Source organism: Myotis myotis, unplaced genomic scaffold (genome assembly GCF_014108235.1).
Source record: "Myotis myotis isolate mMyoMyo1 unplaced genomic scaffold, mMyoMyo1.p scaffold_m19_p_10, whole genome shotgun sequence".
Taxonomy (NCBI): Eukaryota; Metazoa; Chordata; class Mammalia; order Chiroptera; family Vespertilionidae; genus Myotis; species Myotis myotis.
In genome coordinates this window covers 48,594,233-48,621,180 of record NW_023416314.1, presented here as the reverse complement: position 1 = coordinate 48,621,180, position 26,948 = coordinate 48,594,233, and the positions used below count along the sequence as shown (strand labels likewise).

The window sequence follows — 26,948 nt, the reverse complement described above, 5'->3', positions numbered from 1 at the left end:
TGCAGTCAGTCCCAGCCCCTCGGTCTGTATGCCCAAGAAGGGGCAGAATAAACATGGAAAGGGTAGCCAGCACCTACCTGGTCCAGTAGCATACCTGGACTGAGCAAATGACCAGGAGAGCCCCAAGATTCAAGGGGTTGGGGCGGGGGGGGAATGGAAGACCAACTGGAAGTGCAGTCAATCAGAAACAACAAAACAAAAATTCACTTAGGCACACAGGGATAAGCCAGCCAGAAACTTACGCACTTCCCTCCCCATCCACATTTCAGACCATGACAGGATTCACTGTCTGTTGCCCCACCCTTCTCTGTGGACATACTCGACATTCTGTGTTTCTCCAGGAGACAGGAGGGATGCTCAGGTCCCTGAACAGGACCTCTTTGCTCAGATACTAAGAATCAGAATTACTAGAACAGCTTTCCCATTGGTCCAGTCAACCCCTCTCATTCTGCTGATCAGGATTCTCACCAGGGACTCCTCACCCCCATGGATCCTCAGCACCCACCGGGCTAGCCTCTTGAGTGGGGCCCTGAGGATTTCCCCTCGGCCCCTCCTCTCCTTCCTCTACATTCCCTCTAACTCAGGGCACTCATTAAGTTCTTCACCCTCCTGTCAATGCAGAATGATAGTCCCCAGATGGTCTCTGGTGGCTGTATACAGAGGGAGGTAGGGAGAAGTGGAGAGAAGGCTGGACTAGAAGTCCAGAGCCTGCCTTCCAAGTCGCCATGTGGCCCTGGTTGGTTATGTAATCTTGAGAAAGTATCTTCAGGCCAGGCCTCAGTTTCCCTATCCAGTAATGAGGGGTTTGCTCTAAATTATCTCTTGAGTGCTCTCTAATTATAAAATTTGGCATTACAGAAACTGCCCTAGCCTGGACCACAGGAGATTGGGTCCTGGTCCATATTAGGCTACCGCCTGGGGCAAGTTAGCTGACTGCGCACACCTCAGTCTCCATGTCTATAAAATAAATGAGAATGATGGGACTACCCTTCCCAGGGGGCAAGGCTCTCATGAGACACCGAGGTAGAACTTTGTTAGCCATAAGCCCTGAAGAAATCTCAGGTTTTGAACTCCTTGAGCCAACTAACAGCTGTGCCCAGCCTCGTGCCCAGTACTGTACCACTGGGATGGGGCTGCCCAGCTCAGACAGGAAGGCTGCAGGACAGGTGTTTGCCCTCAAGGCTCTCACAGCTGGTGGGTGAGACGGACAAGTGAACAAACCTTACCTCAGCCAGTGATGTGCCTGAGGTCTGAACAAAGCACTATGGGAATGTAGAGGAGGAAGAGGCGCTGATTTTGCCCTGGGGAGTGAGGGAAGCTTCTCAGAGGGAACAGTGAGTCCCAGAAGCGGGGATCTATTCCAGGAGCAGGTGGACCGGAGCCAAGGCAAAGAGAGGAGGCAGAAAACAAGGCTGGACTATGAGGCTGAGGTCTGACTGGACGAGGCCTTGAAGGCCAACAGCAGAATGTTGGTCAGACAAGTCTTCAAGGAAGGAGCCCGCGAGAACAGCAGGAAGGCTCTTACAATAACAGTGCATGAGGGTGACTGTGAAAAACATGCCATTATTGATTTCTGCCTATACCTTAGCCTCCTAGACCCTAAGCCTCCATGGACCTGCAGAAAATACATAGAGATGTAAACAGGTTGGTTCTCCTCAGAATAAGACCCAAGCGGAGGAAGATGCTGCAATCACACTTTCAAATCTTGGACAAATGGTCTCCGGTGCCCTGAAGGCACTCCCGACAGAAGCTGCCCAGCCAGATTCTTGCCTTGGCACCGATCGGGGCCAGAAAGAGACTGAAGCATCGACAGAGCTGGGGCTGGAGTCAGGACAGCTGGGCTGCTGGTCTTCCTCAGGGAAAGAGGGGGCAGAGACCCCACCCACCCAAAGACCCCTGAGTTAGACAGGTCCGTCAGGCCCTCAGACACACCTCAGTCTCTATCCTGCCTCCCTCTCTCCTCTGACCACGTGGGAGGGCTATACACAGGTTGCAGGCAAAGACGAGAGCTTTCACTAGCCATTGTTTCTTCAAACGGACTCACATTCACTTGGGCCTGTAGAAAGAGTGCAAGTGCCCCTACACATTCCAAAGAGCCACTGAAGCCAAGAGCTACTCAGTGTTGCAGTGAAGGAGACCCACCACTGTGGCTTACTCACCTGATCCTTAGGCATCGCAGTGACTCAAGTGGCTCCCTTCCAGGACGAGCCCCGCACAGATTGCCATGTCCCTTTAAAAACAAAAGCCCAACAGTGAACGTTACTTTATCATACGTTACAGCCTCCTATCTTCTCCCCGCCAAGAGGGCCTCCCCCACCCTGCATGCTTGTGCACTTTGCCCCTTAGGAACACATTACCCAACAGGAGGAAATGGACAGAGAGTTCCTCTCTGTGCTCCCAATCTTGCATGTGAAGAAAGGAATTGTGAGATGCTCACACAAATGCTATTGTCTGCCACTGTCTGGGCACCCCAGGGGCTTATCACATCTCCACACAAAGGCTTGCAGAGAAAGGGAGGTGCGTCTTGGGAAAAACGCTTCATCAGGCACTTGCATAAAAACAAAAAATGCCAGGATTCCTAAGCTTAAGACATGACAAAAGTAAATCAAGCTGATATAAACACCTCGTCACAAGTCACCAAAGTGAAATGTGTTACATTTCCTAAGATGGAAAGGACCAAAATGCTAAATACTCTAGGGAGTTATAAAAGTGGGCCACCTGACCGTGGCTGGGCTTCCTAACCAAATTATTACTTTGGCTTCCGATGGCCACCCAAATGATTTGATTACATCTACTGCCTCTGCAGAACATGCCTCTGCACCTGTCTGGAAAACGGAGCCCAGAGTCGCAGGCATTTCTGAAGATGTACTTTCACAATTCTAAATTGTGCACAAGAGGCAGCCTCTCGCAGACAGAAGCGAATGCCAGTGTGCATGTTGAGATCTCCAAGAGCCAATCACCATCCTCGCTGGACGCACACACGTGTTCAACAGGGCAGTAGGCCTACGTGTCCACATAAACACACAGGTGTTCTCTCTAATACACACAGGTCTGCACTGAGAGGCGGGGGTTGGGACTCACTGTTCAGAATTCTCAGACTATTCATGGGAGAGAAGCTACTACTGACTGAGCACCGGCCAAGCATGGGACGAGCACTGTTAGGGACTAGACCTACTTTGTCTCGGTGGCTCCTCAGAGTCAGGGACAGGGGCTCGGAGTGTAGAAGGCCCTGGCATGGCCGCACTGGGACCACGTGCTCGTGTTCGACCCTGCCACCAGGTGAGAGGTGTGCTAGTGCAGCTGCGTGCTGGTAGGCTTCGAGAGCAGCCACTTGGGCATCATCTCTGTCAACATCATCATCATCATTATTAAGCCACACCTCCCCTGCCTGTGGCAGCTGACAAACAGGCTCGCCCGCCTTGGCCACATTCTATCAGCATGAGCTATGGGCTCTGTGGAGTCATCTGGAGCCAGAAGTGAGAGAGGCTGGAGTCTCCATTTATCTGCTTCTCAAGGGAAGCTTCTGGGCACAGTGGGTGGGGAAGCTGGACATCCTGGCAGAGATTTCTACCATTGGTCTTCCCAGGTTTGAAACTTCCCATGCTCCCCAGATCTCAGGAACAGAAGACCCTGCCCACCCAGGGACGATGCTGAGACCAGAAGCAGGGAAGCGGGGTTGTCTGAGGTTCTGCTTGGGTTGTCTGCAAGGCGGGTGCAGGCGGGCACTTCCGGACAGCCTACAAAGGCTGACCACCAGTCAGATTCCCACACAGGCCTGGGCACACTGTGATCTAGCCACTCCAATACCAACTCGTACCCTCTCTCTGACCATCAGCCAAACATGCTTTGAGCTGCCTTTATTTCCACTAAGTCAGAGGGCCTGGAGCCCAGCATCATTCCTCCCTTACATGAGCCTCAGCTCCCTGGTCTGTAAAATGAGAAGGTTGACCTAATGGGTGATTTCCTCACCAAGGATGCCTTCCAGCTGACTCCTCCATGGGCCCTGACTTTTAGAGACATCTGTAAAAATTAGTTAGTCCTTTAAAGGAAGGAGAGAGATTCATCCATGGCTAGTTATCACTTGCTATCTCAGACAATTGTCCCAGCAACCCAATGAGTCAGGTAGTAAAGTCATGTCATAGAGGGGGAAACGGAAGCAAGGTACAGCCAAGTGCCGCCTTACCTGGAGACTCACTCAGCACTGCCCACAGCAGTCTGGGACTCACAGGTGAGCTGGCCTGGCTCCATGCCCACGCTCACTCCCTGACACAAAGTTTTTAATCAGAATGAAGAAACAAGTCTCCTCTTGGACCTGCCATTACGCCAGTCCCAAGCAAAGGAGCATGAGGTCTCCAGGCCCCCGTGGGCCTGACTTGGGTGGTGCAGGAAAGGTCTCCTGTGAGCTTGAGTGGCCTCATGGATCTCGAGGAGCCTAAGAACAATTCAGGAACCTTCCCCTCTGCTGTTCTCCAAGCCTATCTCCATGGCAGCCAGGTCTTCACTGAGGGACCCCAAGCACTTGGAACAGGGCCTCCACACTGGGCACTCCATCAATATTTGATGAATGGAGGAATGAAGAAATCCAGAGCTTAGATGCACTGAAGACTTACTTAGGACCCTCTGGTATGAGTTAGTGTGAAGCACACCCAGCTTGGAGCCACAAAGCCTCAGCAACGTGCACCGAGCGGAGGTTTCCACACGCCAAGCTCCCAGAGAATGGAGGTGCAGATGCTGAGCCAGGTCTGCTCTTAATCCCAGTCACCAGGGGAGCTTCTGACAGAGCAAGGTAAGTGTCTGACATAAAGGCTACCCACTCAAGTGGTCCTGAGCTCAGGCTCTGGATTCAGGCAAACCAGGTTTCCTATCCCAGCTCTGTCATATTGCATGAGTCAGGTGACCCCTGGGCAAGCCACATAATCTACGTGAGCCTCAAGTCCTTATCTGAAAGCAGGGATAATGTTAGTGCCTACTCCACGTGGCTGTTCTGAAGATGGAATGAGAGAATGCTGTAAAGCAGTGGTTCTCAACCTTCTGGCCCTTTAAATACAGTTCCTCATGTTGTGACCCAACCATAAAATTCTTTTCGTTGCTACTTCATAACTGTAATGTTGCTACTGTTATGAATCGTAATGTAAGTATCTGATATGCAGGATGGTCTTAGGCGACCCCTGTGAAAGGGTCGTTCGACCGCCAAAGGGGTCGCGACCCACAGGTCGAGAACCTCTGCTGTAAAGGACATAGCCCAGTGTGTCGCTCAGAGTAAGTGCCTGCAGCTGACAGCTGTTGTTATTGTCTGCATCAGAGTGGGTGGTTACAAGCACATCTGGAGTCCTTTGCATGGGTTCAATTCCAGCTCTCCTATGAGCTATGTGGCCCTGGGAAAATTGCTTAACCTCTCTGTGCCTCATCTTCCTGGTATGTAAAATGGTGTTGATTTGAAGATTAATGAGTTACATAGGTAAAGAGAAAGAGCTTAGAATGTCTGGCACAAAATAAGCTCTCAATAAAAGTTAGTATTATTCTAGCCCTGACCAGCTTGGCTCAGTGAATAGAGCGTCGGCCTGCGGACCCAAGGGTCCCAGGTTCGATTCCGGTCAAGGGCATGTACCTTGGCTATGGTCACATCCCCAGTAGGGGGCGTGCAGGAGGCAGCTGATAGATGTTTCTCGCTCATCAATGTTTCTAACTGTATCCCTCTCCCTTCCTCTCTGTAAAAATTCAATAAAATATTTTTTAAAATAGTATTATTCTTATTTATTAGTAGTACTAGTATCCTTCTCCCTTTGTTCTGACAACAGATTTCACCCCATCTTCTACTCCCAGACAAAAAGGTGGTCATGGGACTCAAGATAGGTTCATCAGAGTTTCTTTCCTCCTCGGCCATATTTGTGGGTATAAAGGGTGAGCCCATGCTCCAAGCTGGGAAAATATCCAATCTGAAAAATCTAGTGGAGGCCTAGTCCTCTTGGGGAGGGTGGAGGGATATGTGGGGTCAGCTGGGAGCTGTCTGCAGCCACAGGCCACTAAGCAGGGAGGGTACTGTTTTGGGGATGTTGAGGTCGCCTGTTCTCTGCCCCCTCATCTACAATGGGCCCTCCACCCCACCTAGAGACAGCCTTCAGGAAAGGGACTGCCTTAAGGCCCTGACAGGACAGGCAGCCGGTGGATACCCACAGTGCATCTGTGGGCATGTTTCCTTCTCTGGACATTGGCTATTTTAAGCTCCAAGAGCATCAGTGCAATGCTAATGAGATGACATTTACCCATGGGTTTTAACTGGATATGCCTGTCAGAATCCCATGAAGAGATTTTTTTTTTTTTGGGGGGGGGGGGGCTTTTGTTTGTTTTTATTTCTCCACAGCTTTACTAAAAGATTCTGACTTAACAAGTACAACTACAATGGCTGACACATAGCTAAACTGTTATCTTTGCTTTGTCTCATTTTCTCCCCACCTCTGGGCCACCACCCAAAGATGGTCTATTCCCATACCTCCAGGTCTTCTAACAGCCCCTTGCCATTCCCTCTAGGAAAAGGAGCTCTACTTCAGATGTGTTTTAAAGGGTTTTAGAGAAACAGAAACAAAAACAAACCCCTGGCTGGTAACAAAAACAAAGAACCAAACCTCCCCATCTCCTGCAGCATTAGCCATAGGTGAACGGGAGAATGAGCCCACGCATTATTCCACTCATCCCCGGAGGGGGGTCAGGGGAGGGAGGGCAGAGGGGAGGGGGGTGCGGGGGGGGGGGGGGGCTTGCACCCAGGTCAGCACAGGCCTAAACTCAACAACCCATGTGGCGAGGACCCTGCAGATGCAAACCTCAGCTCGTACAAAGAGACTCAGCCGGAGAAGAAAGTGGCAGCTTCCAACATTTGCTGGAGAAAAATTGGAAACAGTGACCTGAAACGCTGTGAAAACCATCCTGACCACAGTAATATCAAGAGCAGCCACCCTTGGCAGGGTGTGGACTGTACCTGTGGGGGTGGGGGTGGGGGCGGGGGCGCGCAGGAAGCCATTCCAAAGAGGCCTCACCCATCAACCCTGCAGGACACACGCAGAGCCACACACTGTCCTGAGCCCGCGGGCCAACTACTGGCTTTTCTGTCTCCCAGCAATGGGGTTCAGGCTGAGGCTGCCCAGTCGTGGGGGATTATCCAGACAGGTATTTCCCTTGCTTCTCTTTGTCTTTGTATAACTGTATGCTCTGCTACTTAACAATACATAAAGACATGAAAAGGAACTGGCTGGCTTCCCCTGGGGGAAGGATTTGGGACCACACTCCCTGGCTGGGGCGCAGCTGGTGCCACGCTGCCCAGTACTGCCTGGTGTGGCAGTGGTGTGCACCGCACTGGCAGGGATCCATGGACAAGCTGATTGGTCTGAAATCTGAAAGGGATGGAATGCTCAGGGGTCCCATATTCTGCCCCACCAACATGGTTCTCCATAAACCAGGCAGGAAAGACCATTCACTAAGCATTTGCCATGTGTCCTGACCGGGACTGTGAAGAATTTCTGGGGAGCAGGAGCCTGGACTTGGGACGCAGAGGCAGTGGAGAGGAGAGTGCTGAGACCTTGGACAGGTCGAGGCTCCGAGGTGCCCCTGCTCCCCTTTGGGGGACGCTGTCTCCCTTATAAAACCAGGGTGTGGATTCGACAGATGGTACGTGTCCAAGCACAGTCACGGCTGGCGTGTTAGTGTTGCTATGAGCTAGGAACTGTGTGCTAAGTGCACTGCGTGGAGTATTTCACCAGATCCTCACACCTCCCTGTGAGGGAGGGAAGGGCAGGGGTCCTCCAGTTCAAATGAGGCGCTGAGAGTCAGAGAAATCAAAGCACCTCCCCAAAGTCACACAGCTCGTGTGAATCAGAGCTAGAAAGTAGCCCCAGGCCCGTCGACTCCACACTTCTAGTCTCTGCTCGACTGCCTGCTATCTGGTAGGTGCTCAAAACACATTACATGACATGTACATGCGGAACCCATATCCCTCCACCCTCCCCAAGGGGACTAGGCCTCCACTATGATTTTTCAGATTGGGTATTTTCCCAGCTTGGAGCACGGGCTCACCCTTTGTACCCACATGCCTCCCAGGAGGCATATGGAGAAGGGGGGACATTTGGCTGAGAGGGTTTAGGAAGCCTTTCTGAAGCAGGAAGGGCTGGTTCTCGGTCTTGCGGGGTAAGGATGGATAAAGGCAAAAGAGAAGGAAGGCACTGCATGCTGGGAAAAACAAAGAAAGAACTGGAGGCAGGGGTGACCAGGCAGGTGGGCAGAGAAAAGCAGTGGAGACAGGCCAGGCTGGCGGGAGGAAGAAGGGAGACTGGCTTGAGTGAGGAATGGGCCCCCTGAGCCATTACCGTGGGGGCCATTCCACCTGGGATCTTTCTCACCCGCACCCCGGAGACGCTACTGTGTCTGCTCCTTTGGTCACAGAACAGCTGCGGAGGGAACTGAGACCCATGACTGGAAAGGCCCGATACCCCCTCTCTCCCCACAGCAGGCTTAGAACCCAACTCAGTGAGCAGGGCGTGGCCAGCTCCCAGCCCGCAGATTCCAGCCCAAGCTCCAGGACGCCAGGAAGCTGCCTGCTGCCCTATGCACGCAGTATCACCACCATTACCCTGGCATGCAAGGTTTCCAGGAGAGGGGAAAATAAAAGTAAAAACTGAGGCCTTAGGACATGAGCTCCTCATAGCCAGGTCCCTATCTCACCTGAGGTCACTCTTGTTGAGCTGAACTACACAGAAGATTCTTCCGCTTAAGGAACTAGTCTGATAAGCCCTGGAGCCTGTGGTTTAGTCCCACCTTAGCTGGAAGGATCATTTGCCTGCTTGCCTCCTGGAGAGAAAGTGCTCCACCACCCCACCCCACCCTACCCCACCTCTCCACACCCCACAGCCTCTGCTTCGCCACCCACCCCCTAGCAACTCCTTGCACCCTAGACATGGTTCTGGGCTCCTCCTGGGTGAAGGCGTGGATGCCAGCCTCCTCCACCTCTGACTGCAGGTTCCCCAGGGCACCGCTGGGGTCAGGCACTGCTCCAAATGCTAGAGCTCCCCTGCCTCAGCTCCCCACCAAGCCCCTAGTGCAGAGTCCCAGGCCAGGCCTCAGGCCCACGGAGAAGGGAAAACTGAGTGGCGATGATTTAGGCAACTAGGATCACTGGCTCAGTTCAAGCCCACCGTTGTGTGCTATCTTGGAAGTAACAGGACCTGGAGGAGGGAGGAGGATAGAAGCAGAACTGGTGGTGACACGGGCTCCTCCCAACCCTTGGCAGGAGCGGGACAAGGGGAAATGATGAAAAGGCTTTGGAAACGGCCAATCTGAGCCTCCGGACAGGGGGGTACCTGTTTCCTTACCTTCCACCTGTGAGTCTGTGGGCAAATTACTTAATTCTACAGGGCCTCAGCCTCCTTAGCTATTGAATGGGGATAATAACCAATGCCCACACAAACGAGTGCGAAGACAGAGCGAAATATGGATGTGGACATGCTCTGCAAGCTGTGAAGTTCCCTTAGAAACAGCAGGCATTTTCCATAATCCTAGCGGGTGGGGAACACAGGTCAGAAAATGTGGCTTGAAGGGAAAAGGAGAACTAGGAATCCATTCCATGCCTCCAACTTCTTTCTACACCTTCTAGGACAAGGCACAAGTCTCCAGGGACTTAAAAAGCACTGATAGAGACCTATTTATTCCCTGGTCTCAAACACTTGGTCTGGTAAGGGGAGAGCTCCACCCACATTTCCATAATAAGGCAAAACCACATGTGTTACCGGAGGAATTATGCAGAGAGGATGAGACAGTTTATTCTGGTCTCCCAGGTCAGGGGAGACTTTTATAAATAATATTATGCCGTAATGACTGTTAGCATAATAATAACTCTGAGTGCTTGCTATGGGATAGGCAGTTCTAAGTATTTACATGGCGCATCTCATTTAATTCTCATGAAGCCCTATGAATGGGTTCACAGATGACCAAACTGAGGCACAAAGAAATTCACTCCCGTGTTGGCCTTACACACCTGGGAAGTGGTAGAGCTGGGATTTGAACCCATCAGGCTCTGCTTCTCCAGCACTTCAGTGGCTGGGTCAACCAAGATAGGTCTCTGACCGACTCTATATGGCTGAAAGGCTCTGATAAGGCCTGCGGGATGAGTCACTGAGGGAAGGCACTGACTCACCCAGGACCTCTTCCTCCCATGGGCTGCTGACTCCGGGCCCTGCCACTCTCTGACACTGCCCCTGGTCCGTCCTGAAGGTTGGCCATGCCTCTAACTCTCAAGGCTCCATGTGGGCACCAATACCCAGGGAGACTGACGTAAGAACCTAAACGTGGATGTACATTTACGTAACAGAACATTCATGGGATAATTGTTCTTACTATAAAAGGTAGTTCAGTGTTAAAGGGGAAAAAGCCCTCAAATCCCTGCTCTGCCACTCATGGGCTCTGTGACCTCGGACAAATCTTAGCCTCTCTGAGCCTCAGCTTCCTCATCTGTGAGATGTGGTTAACGGCTTATCTCGGGCAATTGTTGCGAAGATGAAAGGAAATAACATGTGCAGCACCTGGCACACCATCGGCTCGATCAATAATGATTGAATCCGATGGCCTTACAGAGCATTTCCACTCTTCAATCACTTTCTTCATGAGAATATCTGGTGGTAATAGTAGTACTTTTAACTAGTATTCATCTGCCACTAAGCCAAATCCATTACCTCATTTCATCCTTAAAAGCATCATTCTCTTCCTTTGACTTAGCTTCGGGACAACAGAAAGGATATGTCCAACACATTAATTTTATTCGCACACACACACACACACACACACACACATATATATGGAGAGAGAGCAGACGGTCAAACAAGCTAATACTTAACAGGCACTTACCACATTCAGTATTCTACATTCAGCAACCTATCTCATCCTCTCAAATACATGCCTGTAAGGTAAGTATTATTCTACCACCCATTTTACAGATGCAGAGCTTGAGGCACAGAGGTTCAGTAACTTGCCCAAGGTCACTTAGGCAGGATTCAAACCCAGAGCCCACATTCTTAAGCACTACACTACACTAAACTAATGAGAGAAAACTCACGGCAACTATGTTTAAACGACCCCCAAGCGCCAAATTCTAAGAACTCCAGTGTGCTGTCACCCGTCCAGCCTAAGCCCTGCCTTCATTCCCTTTCTGCCCCTGCCTGCTCTCACCCTCACCCTCACCCTGCCGCACTGCTTTTGCTCCCTCGCCCTGCCCCACCATGCCCAGACAGGAAGTACCAAACCAGTGGACTTTTCAAGGCCCTGGTCATCTCCTCCTGGGACCTTCGCCTCATCCCCTCTGGTCTATCCTCCTCAGAGTTATTAGGGACATCTTCCCAGGTATGGTGCTCCTCTGCTCAAGAACACTCAAAGGCTCCCTGCTGCCTCGAGCTGAGACCCAGTGGGTCGAAGAGGATCCCCTGGGGACTCGAGGTCCCTGCACCGCCTGGCCTGGCCCCCTTTCTTATGGCCCCAGACTTGCTGGCTCACCAGTCCCAGCAACAGGGTGAGTCAGGGAGGCCGTTCCTGACAGCCTATTGAAAATTACAGCCCTCCCCGCAACTGCCACCCTCCGCCCCACCCAGCACAGCCTGTCTTCTTCCCCGCAGCAGTGCGCTTCACCCACCTCTTATCGCCTGGCCTCATACGCTTCACTTACCCGTTTACTGTCTCCCCTCCACGTGGCAAGGGATTTTACCCTGTTTTTTTTGTTTGTTTGTTTGTTTTTTTCCCTGCTGTAACCCCAGCTACACAGAACAGGTTCTGACACCCAGTAAGAATCATAAACACCTGCAGAATGAATGAATGAGCAGGCATTTAAAATGCCCAAGAAGAAAATGTCCAAATAGTACAATGATGGGGGAAGGGCTAGCATGCCTCTGGCCTCCCTCTCTGCTCCTGAGGACATCTCGGGAGGACAAGCTGAGATGCCTAGGTTAAAATGTTTGGAGGCCAAACCCCTTCTTGCCCACCCTCCCTAGGATTTACAAGAGTTCCCTATGAGACCCTGTGCCCTTATCCTCCCACCTCTGTTCTGAACTTACACACACACACACACACACACACACACACACACACACACACAATCTCCGGCTCTCTGTCATATTGAAAGCTGTCTGCATCAGTCCTAAATTCATCTGCCCAACCTCAGCTCCCTCCACCCACCTTCAGACCAGGCCATTTCCCATTCCTCCTGACCTTGACGCCCACTAGAATGCTCTCTTCTTCCTCCTACTTATCCATCGGCCCTTCATCTTTCCTTCGAGATCCAGATCAAATGTGCCCCCTTCCCCTCCTTCTCCTTCCCCTCTTCCTCCTCCTCCTCCTCTAGGGAGCTTTCCAGGCCCTCTTCAGCCCCTAGAAAACACCCCCCACACCCGATGCTGTCTCCACCAGTCATATGGAAATTAGTCATGAACTAGCATGTGACTTGCCTTCTATGAACTGAACTATTACCAAAATCTCCTGTTACTTTTTTAAAACACGTGTATCTTGTTTTCCCGAGTATATTGTGAACACTTAGGGAGGAAAGGCTGAGCCTTCGCCACATTGTCCTTCCCACAGCACAGGGCCCAGGACACACAGTAGGTGCTCAATATGCCTGTGCTTCTCAATGAACTGCCCAAGGTAAACAAGTCACCTTCCTAAGCAGGTCACTTCCTCAATTACAGATACCTGAACTGGCTCTCCCAATTCCCTGAATTTTTCCTTCAGGGCCTGCTCTGACCTCGGGTATCTGCAAACCTAGTCATGGGCTTGTGTTTTCAAAGGATGTTAGGCCCATTCTAAGGGTACGCCCTGTGCTGAGAAGGTGAGTATGACTGGGAGAGAAATGACCTGTCCAGTCCCACAGGTCTGGAAAAGAAAAGTACACAGTTCCAGGCAAATACAGACATTCAGAGTGCTTCAATTTCCTTAAATACTGGAGTTCAACAGAGGGGAAAAAAACCATGGTGTAAGTTTTAGGTGCACCAGCTCTCAGTAAATTGAGATTACCACCAAAGGTAGCAAAACCTCAAGTTACTGCTGAGCTTCAGAGAGCTGAACCAGCGAGGAGGGAGGAGGCCTGTTCACTGCAGACCCTCTCTGGGTGCGGCCATGCAGCCACGAGAGGAGGGTCTCCTGTGTCCGCACTGCAAGGTAAGTAGGCTGCGCCTAGACCTGTGCACGCCTGAGAACTGAGGTCCAGTTGGCAGCAGGAGGCAGAGCGATGACTCAGCCAGGTGAGTCCTACTCCTTCCACAGTTCAACAGTCTGGACTCCCAGATTATCTATGCTTTTTAAAATTCAGAATAGAAAAATGAATTCACATGGTTCAAAAATCAAAAAGCACAGAAGTACATAGGAAATTTGTTCCCCTATCTTGGCCCCGTCTCCCTAGTCAGTCCCAACTCTGAAACAGGCAACCACTAGTATCAGTTGCTGTGTCTTGTCCCTGATGATGTTTATGTTTACATGCAAATACAAACACGGATTCTTTTCTTTACATATACACATTCCTCGGTGACCCGCTTTTATCCTCTAATAAAATGGACTTGGGTCCTACCTGTTGTGGCTTGGCAGTTAGAGCATTGCCTGGCACCAAAGGGCCATGGGTTCAATTCCTGGTCAAGGGCACATACCTGGCTGCAGGTTCAATCCCCAGCCCTGACTGAGTGCATGCAGGAAGCAACCAATCAATGTGTCTCTGTCACTTCAAAGTTCCTCTCTTTCCATTCTCACTCCTTTCCACTCTCTAAAAATCAATAGAAAAAATATCCTCGGGTGAGGATTAACAACAACAAAAAAAGCTTAAAAAAAAATGGACTTGAGCCCTGGCCGGTGTGGTTCAGCTGGCTGAGTGTCATCCCATGCACCAAAAGGTCACTGGTTCGATTCCTGGTCAGGGCATAAGCCCAGGTTGCGGGTTCAGTCCCCAGTCAGGGTGCATACAGTAGGCAACCGATTGATGTTTCTCTCTCACATAGACGTTTCTTTCTCCCTTTCCCTTCCTCTGTCTCTAAAATCAATAAAAATATTTTTTAAAAACTAAAAAATAAAGAATTGGACTTGGAATAGAGAGGGAGATGGAGTGCCTACATAACAAAAAAGATGTGTGTCTGTGTGGCAAGCCCATGAAACAAAGACAAGGGAATAATTCTGGAGAACATGTGTGTGAAGAGAGAACTGAGGCACAAAGGTCAAGCCACCATGGACACCACTGGCCTGCTGCTGACCCAGATGCCAGGCCAACCAGAGAAGAGCTCTGGTGGTTGGGGGTGGGGGCTGGGGGGATCACCCACTCTGACAGCGGTGGAAGCCCTGAGGGCTGAAAGCTCCGACTGGCCTCGCTGAGCATTTCATCTTCCAGAAGACAGAGGACGCATCCCTAGAAACGGAACAACTAACCCAATTCCCATGGCTATGGGTTATGGCCGATGGGTAGTGACCAGGAGACACAGGAACTGTGGAGGACAAGCAATCATTTCCTCTGAAGTTTGTGAGATCAAAGAAGGGGAAGTGGGTGCCTGAGGCTCTAAGAAAACAGACTCAGATGGCTGGGGGAATAGAAGGGCTCTGGGACCTGAGACTGAGAAAATAAATGATTCAGACTCTGAAATGCAATTCTAGTTATACACTTGGGAGGGGGAGGGGGGAGTGAGGAGCACGGGGATGGGGTGGGGAGGCAGGAGGAGGAGGAAGAGGAGAAGGGGACCGAGAGGGAAGTTCAGGAAGTGGGCAACTGACCATAATGATTCAAAGTTGGACTCAGGGGCAAACTGACTAGATTCTAATTCGCCCTTTTCCCCTTCCCAACTATGAAATTTTGAGCAAGTCAATTAAACCCTCTGAGCCTTAATTCCCTCATTGGTAAGTGGGAATAATGACAATATCTACCTCATGGGGTTGGCCCAAGGATTGAATGAGTTCATGTTTACAAAGCCCTTACCCCAGTCCTGGCTCACGTAACTGCTCTGTAGGTGGCACAGAATAGGAGCCATGTGGTTGCACAGGAAAGCCTTGTAAGAGAGCAGTCTCATCCCCAGGAGAAGGATGCATAGCCAAGGAAGCCCAAGACAGTGATGCAGGGCCTGCTCCAGAGTGTCCACCGGAGGAGGCAAGCCCTGGGTGCTGAAGCTGCACCCCAGGCTCCAAGGGGAAGGAAGGTTTGGGGTGGGGGGTTGTCTTGATCCAAGTGGTCTAGAGGCATAAAGGGTCCTGGGAAGTTGGGCCTCCGCTCCCATTCTGGGTGCATCATGGCCTTTGCCAAAAAGAACTACATTTTTAAAAAAATGTTAAATTTATTGGGGTGACATTGGTTAAAAAAAAAGAGCTATTCTTAGACTGACAAGTAAAGATCCAACATGGAGAGGAGATCAGAAGCTGAGGTGGGGGAGGGGCTTGGTTGTTTAAAAAGGAGATTTAGATATTTTCAGTGACCAGGTGTCCTGGTCCAGGGCGTGGAAACCTGCAGGTGTGACTGAACTGCCTATCGAATCCCTGCGGGGCAGCAGGGGCGCCTAAAAGCAGCTGCAGAGCCCCTGGGAACAGAGCATGTGGGGTCACGGACATCGCCTCGTTCTGTGATAGGACGCTTGGTGGTCCATGGGAACTGGCACACCTGGGTATAAGAAGGCGTCCGGTCGCAGGACAGAAAAGCAAAAGGGCCGAGACTTAGGCAAGGGGACTTCCTTTCCCAAAGTAAGCCGGTCAAAGGTCATGTCACCAGAGGGGAGGACATGAGCAGCGTGCCCGAGGCCTCGCTCCCGATAAGCCTTCTATCAGTGGCGTGGGTGATGCTACGGAAGGCACAGGAATAGGGTCCTGACGGAGCTCGGCAGAACCGGGCTGCACTGAAGTGAACAACTTGACATTCAACAGGCATGGCTGTTCTGAGTCAGGTGTGAACAAAACAGAGGCTCTGCCTCTACATTCTAAAGCCACACACATTCTAGGCCAGGGGAGAAGCAGCTCCCCAACAACACCACGTGTTAAATAGATCTGGTCAGCAATAATGTCAGCAAAAATGGGGTGGTGTGGCTGCCAGAAAAGCTGATGCAATCTTGGGCTGCATTAAGAGGAGTAGGATGGCCTAAACTAGGGAGGTGACAGCTCCCTTCCTCTGCTGTGGTCACACCACAAATACCATGTATGGTCTGGGTATTGCCCTCGCTGTATAAACTGGATTTTGTTCAGAGGAGAACCAAGGGAAGGTCAAAAGACCCAAGTGAGCCTACATCATAGGTTGTTAATCTGAAAGAAGACTCAAGAGAGAACAAAAGGGCTGTCTCTAAATATTATATTTCACTAATTAGAAGATGCAACTTTTTTCAGTGATAAAATGTCTGAAAGCAGACTGTATCGCACAATCCCCCCGACCTCTAACAATCCCTCGGGGCCCGGATGCAGCTGTGGCGCAGTTGTCATTGCCTCATTTCCATTGTTGTGTGGAAATTTGCCTGTTGACAAATCTAGACAACTGCCGCCTTCCACACTTCAGGAGGCCAAGCATTTAAGGACCATGTCAGGAAGGAATGTACATCCCGGCTGCTGACTATAAAACTCTCCTTGGATACTTTCTGATAAAAGTAAAGAAAGCAACACCATCGAAACTTACAGAATGAGCATCAGAAGTCAGAAAAAAATCTAGAGACAATAGAAATTAAGAAAGACACCACTACTTCACCAGAATATAAGAATGTACAAAATACACATGGGTGACTCTGGGTCAAAAAGTGATTTGGAAGACTTGGGTCCTGAAAGTGAAAAAGTTTTAAGAAATGCCGTAACCAATGCATTTCCCTTTTTATGTACGTGCAAGAGTGATATGGAATGAAGACGTAGGTCAGTGGTTCTCAACCTTAAGGCCCTTTAAATACAGTTCCTCATGTTGTGACCCAACCATAAAACTATTTTCGTTGCTACTTCATAACTGTAATGTTGCTACTGTTATGAATCGTAATGTAAATATCTGATATGCAGGATGGTCTTAGGTGACCCCCGTGAAAGGGTCGTTCGACTGCCAAAGGGGTCGCGACCCACAGGTTGAGAACCGCTGACGTAGGTCTAAGCTCTAAAAGAACGCTTTCAGTAAATACAAAATAAACATGTTAAGTGATAACAAGGCATGGTTGCACAGCTGAATTGGAAGCACTTTTTCTTTCTTACAAATAAAATAATGGTACAGCTTCTAACTGATGGTATCAGAGATTGGATTTTTAAAAACAGTGTCCAAAGAGCTGTCGGGTAGAGGAGAAATTAGACTCCGTCTCGGTGGCTTCAAGGAGGAAACACTGGAACCAAATGCCAGAGCCATGGGGAGCCATCGGGGAGGTGACAGGAGGAGCCGTCCAAAGATGGAAGGGTCACCCCCCAGGTGCAAGCCCAGGCTGGCACAGCCCTGCAGCTCTAAGGTCTGGCTGAGAGGACCTCTCACGAAGAGAAAGGCATCGTGTTTTCTTGGCTGCACACACAGGTGCTTTGAGACATTCTCTTAAAAGTCACTAGTTAAGGGTAAAAGCCATTTAGGGAACAGTGCCCAATGGGAGCCTGAGAGGAACCCTGCCCACATCTGTGCTCTGAGCCTCCTGTGGGCCAACGGGAAAGGGCCAGAGGGGAAGAGGCCACCTCTGTGCCAGGCCCCGCGTCAGGGGTGCTATGTGCATTGCCCCATTCAATCCTCACTGACATCCTGCGAGATAAACTAGAGGCCACAGAACAGAAACTCAAGGCTTAGAGAAAAGAAGCGGCTTGCCCAAGCTTTCCTAGTGACTCTGAGCTATAATGGGCTTCAAATACAAGAAATGCCAGAAGTCCTGACTGGCAGAATGAATGGAGTGCTCACTTGACCAATTACTCAGTGAACTAACTTGGTCTCATTTTGGTAGAACTGATGCTAGGAGAACAAAGACGAAAGCTGTTGCAGTAACACCCACCCCGCCAACACACACACACACACACACACACACACACACACACACACACACACCTCCCACAGGCACTATACTCATGACATTTGCTGCTTGCAGGAGCAATTTATTCCATCACAGAAAGCAAGGGTGTTTCTGAGGCATCTATGGCAGAGAACAGGTGCCAGCAGCCCTGCTCAAATGTCAGAGCCGCAAGCGTACCAGGTTGCCATGCCTCCCACCTGCCAGGTTCACGCTGGTGCAAGCGGAAGCTGAGCTCAGCTTTTGTCCCCTCCCCGGGGCCAGGGTGTCCACAGGGCTGGGGAAAACACTGGGAGACAGACACGCTCAATCCCCCGCAATGTGTTCCAGCTGCCTGGTGACATCAAGTCCAGCCTGGGTCCACCGGTAAGCTCGTCTCCTCCTAGGGGAAGTGAACTCCAAGTGTGCACCAGAGGCTCAGGGCAGGACCGCCTGCAGGAGATACTCAGGTACTTATGAGACCACAGACGGGAGAATCCGTCATTTCAGATCATGGCCCACAATGCTTGGAGCACCTGGTGCCTGCAGAACCGATTCTGACAAAGGAAGAGGGAGGCCCCTGGATTCCTGTCCCGTCCTAGCTTTGGTGGGTGTCTCATCCACATGCAGGCAGGTAACTCCTGCTCTTGATCCATGGGTACCCACCCCCACTGCGGCTCAGCACCTGACTCCCTGTTCCAGTGATAGTGAACCTATGACACACGTGTCAGAGGTGACACACAAACTCATTTTTTTGGTTGATTTTTCTTTGTTAAATGGCATTTAAATATATAAAATAAATATCAAAAATATAAGTCTTTGTTTTACTATGGTTGCAAATATAAAAAAATTTCTATATGTGACACGGCACCAGAGTTAAGTTAGGATTTTTCAAAATGCTGACACGCCGAGCTCAAAAGGTTCGCCATCACTGCCCTATTCATTCCCCTCAAACTGACCTTGAGGAAGGAGAACGATCATCGAGGAAGGCTCAGCCGGTAGAAAGATGATGAAAGGCGGGGCAGTAACCATTTTCTACAGAGGACAGAGTTGCCAGAGCTCAGAGTAGGCACCCTTGGTGGCACAGAAAGGGACAGATGTCCCATCTTCTAAGACCCTAACTGAGGAGTTCCAAGTGGTCTGTCCGCCTTCTAAACTGAAATACAGGACTGCCCATTCTGACCCTCCTCACACAGAGGGCTGCAGGCAAAACCAGCACACAGATGAGGCCTTACTGGGACCCAGTCTTACCTGACCCCCATGCCCCAGCCCCCATCCCCCACTCCCTCCTTGGTCCCTGATCAACAGCTACTGTCTAATCGATGTACACATCCAAAGCATGGAGGGCAGTGTGGACCTCCTGACAGATCCCTCACCCTGACTCCCCCACAAGCTGATCTGCCTGAAGGACAGCTCTGACCATCCATCTCCAATGACTTCCCACTGCCTGCTGGGTTAGGGCCATGTCCCCACCCAGCACCCAGGGCTGGCCCGATTCCAGCCTCAGCTCCCACGGGTTCCCTAGGCAGACCCATATTTTCACCATGTGGCACCCTGAACCTACCTCACTTTCCCACATCTCTTTGTGCTGTACCTCTACCCATTTCTGCCTATGGAAGTCCTTCCATCCTCTAGGCCCATTTCAATGACCAAGTGCCACCTCCTCCAGGAAGTCTCCCCCGATTCCCCACACTATGCAACTCTCCAAAGCACATTGCATACTCTGCCTTGATGTGCAGGCATCAGTGAGCTCATCTAATGCACCTCCCTCTGTGCGTTAGATTAACTCTGTTCCTGCCATTCATCACAGGCCCCCAGCATGGACATTGTGCATTGTGAGCTAAGGAGCCTTGCTCATGGTACTCCATGCCTGCCCTGACAGCACCCTATTTACAGGTTTTTCTCATGCCCTCCTCCACCTATTCCCAGAGAACTCCTCCCCCATTCTCTCAAGGTTCAGCTCTCAGCTGACAATCAGAGATACACTATTATCTGTTGTCCTTCCTAGTTAAAGTATATATATTTTAAAAGGCCCTCTGGAAACAATGGCTAAAAACAAAGATAGGATTTTCAGACCCCAAGGCTCTGGGGACGGTATTTTTGATAAGGAAAGACCTTGAAATTGTTGTACAAACCAAGTGCTACAAGTATATGCACCCTAAATTCAAAGAATGGGAGAGCAGTTAGAAAGGGGTTTAGGGGGTGGGCTCTGTCCTTCAGAACTGCAGGCAGAGCAGCTGGAGACGGATCACAGGGTCCTGGCAGGGCAGAAATGGTAGATGGAGAAAAGACCTGACTGAGACCTGGCTGAGTGACCTTGAACAAGGAACTGCACCTCCCAGGCCTCTGCTCAGTATCAAGAGCACCCCGAGCCTCAGTTTCCCTGTAGGTACAACAAGGTGCAGGAGTGAGCTCTGGAGGACCCCAGAGGGCCCTTCCAATCTGACATCAAGATTCTATGGCTCACGGCCTCACCACTTCCTCACTCGCCGGAGGTCAGCACCTTTGAAACCACCCTTGTTCCACTCCCTCCTTACCTTGAGCCTCCCTGAGTCCAAAGGGAAAGGAACCACTAAAGATTTCCCAGCCAATCAGCAGGCAGCATGCAGGGTGGAAGGAAGGGGCAGATGTGGGGGAAGGTGTTGGTTTCTATGGACACAGAAATGCTACTCGCATTCACACCATCTGTCCCAGCCCAGAAAAAGACAAGTCAGCTGGTTGCGTTTGCTTCTCTGACCTACCTTTTTAAGAGATTACAACTGCCTGCCAAATTTAAGTGCTGCCCTAAAATCAGGACATATAAGGTCTCTCTGCCGGATCTGCAGGGCTTCAGAATGGGTAGAGAGCAAGAGTGATGACGAATGAAACTTGGGGAGGCAGTCTAGGCTGTACTGTGTGGCCATGCCAAAGAAAGGTTTTGAGAAACAGCTCCTCTCCTCTTTCATGCTGAAGATAAAGATGAAGTTGCAGCAATAAACAGACATCTGCTAGGAGCTTCCGAAGAGATTACAACATAAACACCCCAGAGACGGCTATAAACAGCCCAGAGTCCTCCCCAAGTGGCCACAGCATCCTGCTCACCAATGCGGCTGGGGGAGGGGAGGACAGAGGGATAGAGAAGGAGGTGGTATTGAGAGGCTGGGGAGGATGGAGGCTGGGCTCCCCACAAGCAGGAGGAGGTGGTGGGGAAGAGTTAAACTTGGTAGAAAATGGAGGATTGGCTGCCTTCCGCAAGGGAATAAAGCTCAGGGGACCCCCTGAGAGGACTTCCGGGAAGTCATCCGGAAGATCCCATGCCAATGTCACTCATTCTGAAAATGGGTCACGCTTGAGACGTAGGGAAAGACAAAACAAAAAACACTGATGTTTTGGAGTGCCTACGTAAACCGGGCACTTCACAGATACTTTAATTTCATCTCTGCACTTGCGATCGATCGGTATAAATGCCTCCTTTTTACAGACTAAAATACCAGGGTTCACTGACTTGCCCAAGGCAACTCGGCTTGGATGTGAAGCCAGGTCTCTCTCTCAGCACATTGGTTTGTTTGCTTCTGCCTCTGTCACATGCATCCAGAACATTTCTCTGAGGTTTTCCTCAGACCCAGACTCTCTATCCCCACAAATCTAACGCAAGGATATTCCTAAAGGGGAGCGGTGACAAAGCAGGGTGATGACTGAGCTTTAGCTAATTCAAGCAAATGCTGAGTCTCAGCAGCCCCGTGGGCCCTATTGTTTCACATCCTGATTGCTCCCCAGGAGGCCTGAAGAGGCACAAAGGGGAACACAGGTATAAAGATATGTCTCGACTCATTCTGGAAGCATCCACAGGAGAATGGGACACCAGATGCCATTTGAGGAAGAGGACTGAGGGCTAGAGGACATGGGAAGAAAGAACACTTACTTTTCATTGAATTCCCTTTGTATTTAGTGGCTTTTTTACATGCATCAGTGTATTGTGTGTGTGGGTGAGTAATATGCATCTATGCAAGTGTGTGGGGTGAGTACCGCAGGTATGTGGGGTGAGTACCATGCATCTATGCAGATGTGTGGGGTGAGTACCATGCATCTATGCAGCTGTGCATGGGTGAGTACCATGCATCTGTGCAGGTGTGTGGGGTGAGTACCATGCATCTGTGCAGCTGTGCATGGGTGAGTACCATGCATCTGTGCAGGTGTGTGGGGTGAGTACCATGCATCTATGCAGCTGTGTATGGTTGAGTAATATGCATTTATGCAGGTATGTGTGGGTGAGTACCATGCATCCATGTACTGTGTGTGGGTGAGTACCATGCATCCATGTATTGTGTGTGGGTGAGTACCATGCATCTATGCAGCTGTGTGGGGGTAAGGTGCATGCATCTATGCTGGTGTGTGAGGTGAGTACCATGCATCTGTATGTGGAGGTAGGTGAGTCATTTTTTAAGAGAGTCCAAATGTCAGATATAAGTAAACAGACCCACCCAAGCTGGAGGTGAAAACCTGGACCAAGCAGGAACGTTTGGGTCTCCTGGCTGCAGCAAGCCTGGAATCGAGAGGAAGTCTGAGACTGCATCCAGAGCCTCTTCCTTCCTTCACAACAGGAATGTGCTGCAATTCAGGCAGATGGCTGAGCTCTCCCAGCATGGACCCCACAGTCCCCGAGGCCCCATCTGGTTATAGGAGCCCACCAGGACATTTTCTGAGGAAAGAGAATGACTCCTCTCCCTGAGGGTCTGGAAAGAGGCCCTCCAGACCCCCTGCTTATTCCTCTATTCTGTTTTCCCTTTCATCCGGCTGTCAGATTCCTCCCTCCTCCAAGCAGGGAGCTCCTGACTCTTATCACCTTCACATCAAGTTGTGCAAAAGCCCAGCTGTCCTGATAGGGGGTGTCAGCAACCCGACTTCATAGCAACCATGAACCCTACATAACATACCTCAGCCCCTCATTCTGCTTCTCTGGGGACAACAGCTGTCCAGCAGAGTGCTCCCGGCAGACCCTGTGCCTACTCTGCTCCAGGGAGCAACTCTCCTTAGTGACCAAAAGTCCCAACTACATTTTTTCCAGGCACTTCTTCATCTGCCACTACACCTCATCTTCCTGGCCCCAAGCACAGGCTAAACCCTGAAATCCTGAAAATCTTTATCAGGTACAATCAGAACTCAAATAAGTAGCCAAGGCCAGACATTCAGAGTCATGAGAGCAAAACAGTCGTTGCCATATCTGAACACATTGACACCACATGGCAAGGCCAGAGCGGGATGTCCCTGGACTGCCACTCCTGTCTCCTGGGCCTCTGGACTGGGTGTGTCAGGAGCTCAGGCCTGCAAACATTCCCGAGACCTGCTGTTCTGGCAGCTCAGGGACCAGGAGCCGTTGTCCAGCTCCTGGCCACGCTCCTCCTGCAGCCAGCAGAACGGGCATCTGCACTGGGCATCCCTGGCTGCCCAGGAAGGAGCAAAACCTAAGTCCCAAACCAGCAGGAAACAAGGCCCTGTGCTTGGGCCTGCCTTTACCTCTGGATTCCCCAGAGGGAAATTTGACCAAGCCTTGGAAGAAATGCAAATGCTACACAGCCCTTGGGAGGAGGGGGTTAGGGTGGGGAATTACCCCGACTCTTAGAGAAGAGAAACACAAGTGCAAATTAAGAACACGCTAAAAGCCCTGGCCAGGGAGCCAAGTTGGCTAGAGCATCGTCCCGATATGTCAAGGTTGCAGGTTCCATCCCTGGTCGGGGCACATACAAGAATCAACCAATGAATGCATAAATAAGTGGTACAACAAATCAATCTCTCTCTCTCTCTCTTTCTCTCTCTCTCTCTCTCTCTCTCTCTCTCTCTCTCTCTCTCTCTCAAATCAATAAATAAATAAATAATTTTTTAAAGGAACACACTAAAAATTCCAACCCTAAGAACATCAGCATCTACCCACACCATTCCCTGTCAGCTGCCATGGAGATGGGCAGGTTTTTCTGAGATGAACTGTAGTAATATTTAGATGCATGGATGGGTGCAGAGCAGCTGCAATTAAGAAATGATACCACACCTGATATCTACGAAAGGCTCTTCATTTGGGACACAGGGATAGACGCTTGCTCAGTAGCTGACAGAGAAAGGAAACGTCTCAAACGCCAGACTCCATGGTGATGCAACGAGGTTTGGTTGTGACCGGAGGGCCCACGTCCCCTATCACCCGTGCCAGCTCTGAGTTCCCGAGACCAGATGGTCCACGCTTTAGAAAGGAGGAGCCTTATCAGCCCAGCACAGCCATGTTTTCTACCTCTGGGGAGGACGCAGGGAAGAAAACAAAACATGGGGGGGGATCAGAGCCCCCCAAAGTGAGGTGACCAGGAGGGTTGGCTCTCAGGCACTTGCCCAAAGGGAGAGGGTGGGCCCTCAGAGCCGGAAGCTTGGTCCTGCCAGCCTTGTCTTAACACAGCATGTCAAACTGTCTTCCTCTGAATCTCAGCCTCCTTGAATAAAAAAAGAAATCAGAACAGGAGCCTAACATTAGAGCAATTTCATGTTGGGGAAATAACATGAAATTCTCGGGAAGAAAAGGGAGGAAGTAGAACGGGGAGAGAGGGTGAGGCCACATGGGTATCATAGCTTCCCATCTCCTATGCCGCAGCTTTGTTTACTTCCTAATGTTTAGGAAGGCTAGTGATGTTCTTTAAAATAATATCACACACCCTGACCGGTTTGGCTCAGTGGATAGAGTGTCGGCCTGCGGACTCAAGGGTCCCCGGTTCGATTCCGGTCAAGGGCATGTGCCTTGGTTGCAGGCACATACCCAGTGGGGAGTATGCAGGAGGCAGCTGGTCGATGTTTCTCTCTCATCGATGTTTCTAACTCCTATCCCTCTCCCTTCCTCTCTGTAAAAACTCAATAAAATATATTTTTAAAAAAATAAAAATAATATCACACAATAAAGTAAGTAAATATCAAAATTCCAATGGCTCTTTGACCTCATCCACACTATAAGTTGTGCCAAATGCATGTATAATTTTGTCTACCATCCAAATCAGTTGAAGGAAGGTCTATTTTTTAAAAGAGAAAAACACATAAGTATTTGGGTTTTCCATTAGAAAAATAAAATATTTTTATTATAAAAATTTTGGAAAAGTACTGGAGAAGTAAAACATAAAGGGGCGGGGGGCGGGGGGGGGGGGGGCATCAACTCTAGCCTTGCCATCCGGAGAGAAAGACAAAACATTTTGTTCTACTTCTGCCTAGTGGGAAAGACTGTCTACTGTTGAGAAAAATGATGAAGAGGAGGAGAAGGAGGAGAAGGAGGAGAAGGAGGAGGAGGAGGAGGAGGAAGAGAAAAAGAACCTCCTCATTTGAGGGCTGTCTGCAGAGACAGGTCCTGGTGGGTGGGTCAGAAGTGGTCCATCTGGGTGCCCAGCACCTTGAGGGCTGGAACCCAGGGAATGAGGTGTGAAGCTCATATCGAGGGGAGGAAGCACACCTTTCCCTCCCCTCTTGAGCCTCTGGCCCCCTTCATTAGGACTCCCACAAGGGTGCCAGCGGTGGTACTATCTCTTCGCCTCAAATTCTGACGACACACTGAAAGGTCACGCGTTCATTTTCTGTCATGACCTGCCGGTTGCAGGTGCGGAATGATCTGAGAAAGGCCGCACAACTCGCCCGGGTGTGAGGCAGGTTAGAGAAGGCTCCTGAAGGCACCATGGAAGGAGTGCGGTCCAGAGAGAGGACAAAGAGAGAAGTGGACAGCCTTCTCCCCGCAGCCCAAATGCCGAGGGCCTGGGTCAGACCGCGGTAATCCCTGTGGCTGAGTAAGTCAGGATTCATAGCTCTGGCGGAAATGACCTCATTGCTGATCAGGGCACAAATGTGGCTGCCTGGGCTCCCCACCACAAACCAGAAGGGCTCGGGTGAGCACAGCAAATCATTTTATTGTTTCAGGATGTTTACAGACTGATGTATGCTGAGGAAAGTCCACACGCAAGCAAGTCATCTTTTTTTTTTTTTTTAACCGCTTATCTAAACACAGGCAGCCGCACAAAACCATGACGGGGTTCATTCATTCGAAACACACTTCCTGAGTGGCTCGGACACAACTGGGCAGATAGATGCTCAGGCGGCCTCTGCCCCATGCAGACAGGGTGCTGGGGATCCACGTGGCAGAGAAGCCAACTCCACTCGCAAGAGGTTCACTGTCCCTTGGGGGAGATGGCCACTTAGAACAAAGCCTAATGGCTGACTAAAAGGGAGGTGGGGAGGGGTGGGTGCTGCCCCAGGTTAAAATAGGCATAAAGGGACTAACAACCAAATGCAGCACAGACTTTGTCTGGATCCTGATTCAAACAAACAAGGAAATCTGAGTACGGACAGGTGAGACCAAAGAATTACCGCTAATTCTATTACATGCAATAACGGCAATGTGATATGAAAGAGGTTGTTCTTTCTAAAATAGATATACACTAGATTAGTGGTCAGCAAACTCATTAGTCAAGAGAGCCAAATATCAACAGAACAACGATTGAAATTTCTTTTGAGAGCCAAATTTTTTAAACTTAAACTATATAGGTAGGTACATTGTTATTAACTTAATTAGGGTACTCCTAAGGCTTAGGAAGAGCCACACTCAAGGGGCCAAATTGCCGCATGTGGCTCGTGAGCCGCAGTTTGCCGACCACGGCACTAGATTATTTAGGGGCAAAAATGACATGATATCAAAGATTTGTTGTAAAATACCTTAGGAAGAAAGAACAGGGGAATCAAAAAAAAGAAGAGGAAAGGAAAGGAGAGAAAGGAAGAGGAGATAGGGGGGAGGGGGTGTGGGAGGGGGCCCCAGCTTGGCATAATCTTGAAATCTTGATGACTGTTGAAGCTGGGTAATGTTCATATGGGGCTCATTGTACTATTCTCTCCATTTTTATGTTTGAAAATATTCATAACATCTTTAAATAGAGGACTGCAATACCTTATGGTGGATATCCTAATAAAGACACGCATAAACACTGAAGTAATACAGAGCAAAGAGGATTAGTGAGAACCAGA

General features: G+C 50.2%; 1 protein-coding gene across 14 annotated transcripts in view; it reads right to left on the bottom strand.

Moving 5' to 3' along the window:
* The window catches only part of MICAL2 (microtubule associated monooxygenase, calponin and LIM domain containing 2), a 207,327-nt gene that overhangs the window by 176,151 nt on the left and 4,228 nt on the right, over nucleotides 1-26,948 (bottom strand). For all 14 annotated transcript variants that reach the window (XM_036325407.1, XM_036325410.1, XM_036325406.1 and 11 more), the window contains exon 2: nucleotides 2,160-2,230. The gene's annotated coding sequence lies outside the window, so the exon portion shown is untranslated. The remainder of the gene's footprint in view (nucleotides 1-2,159; nucleotides 2,231-26,948) is intronic.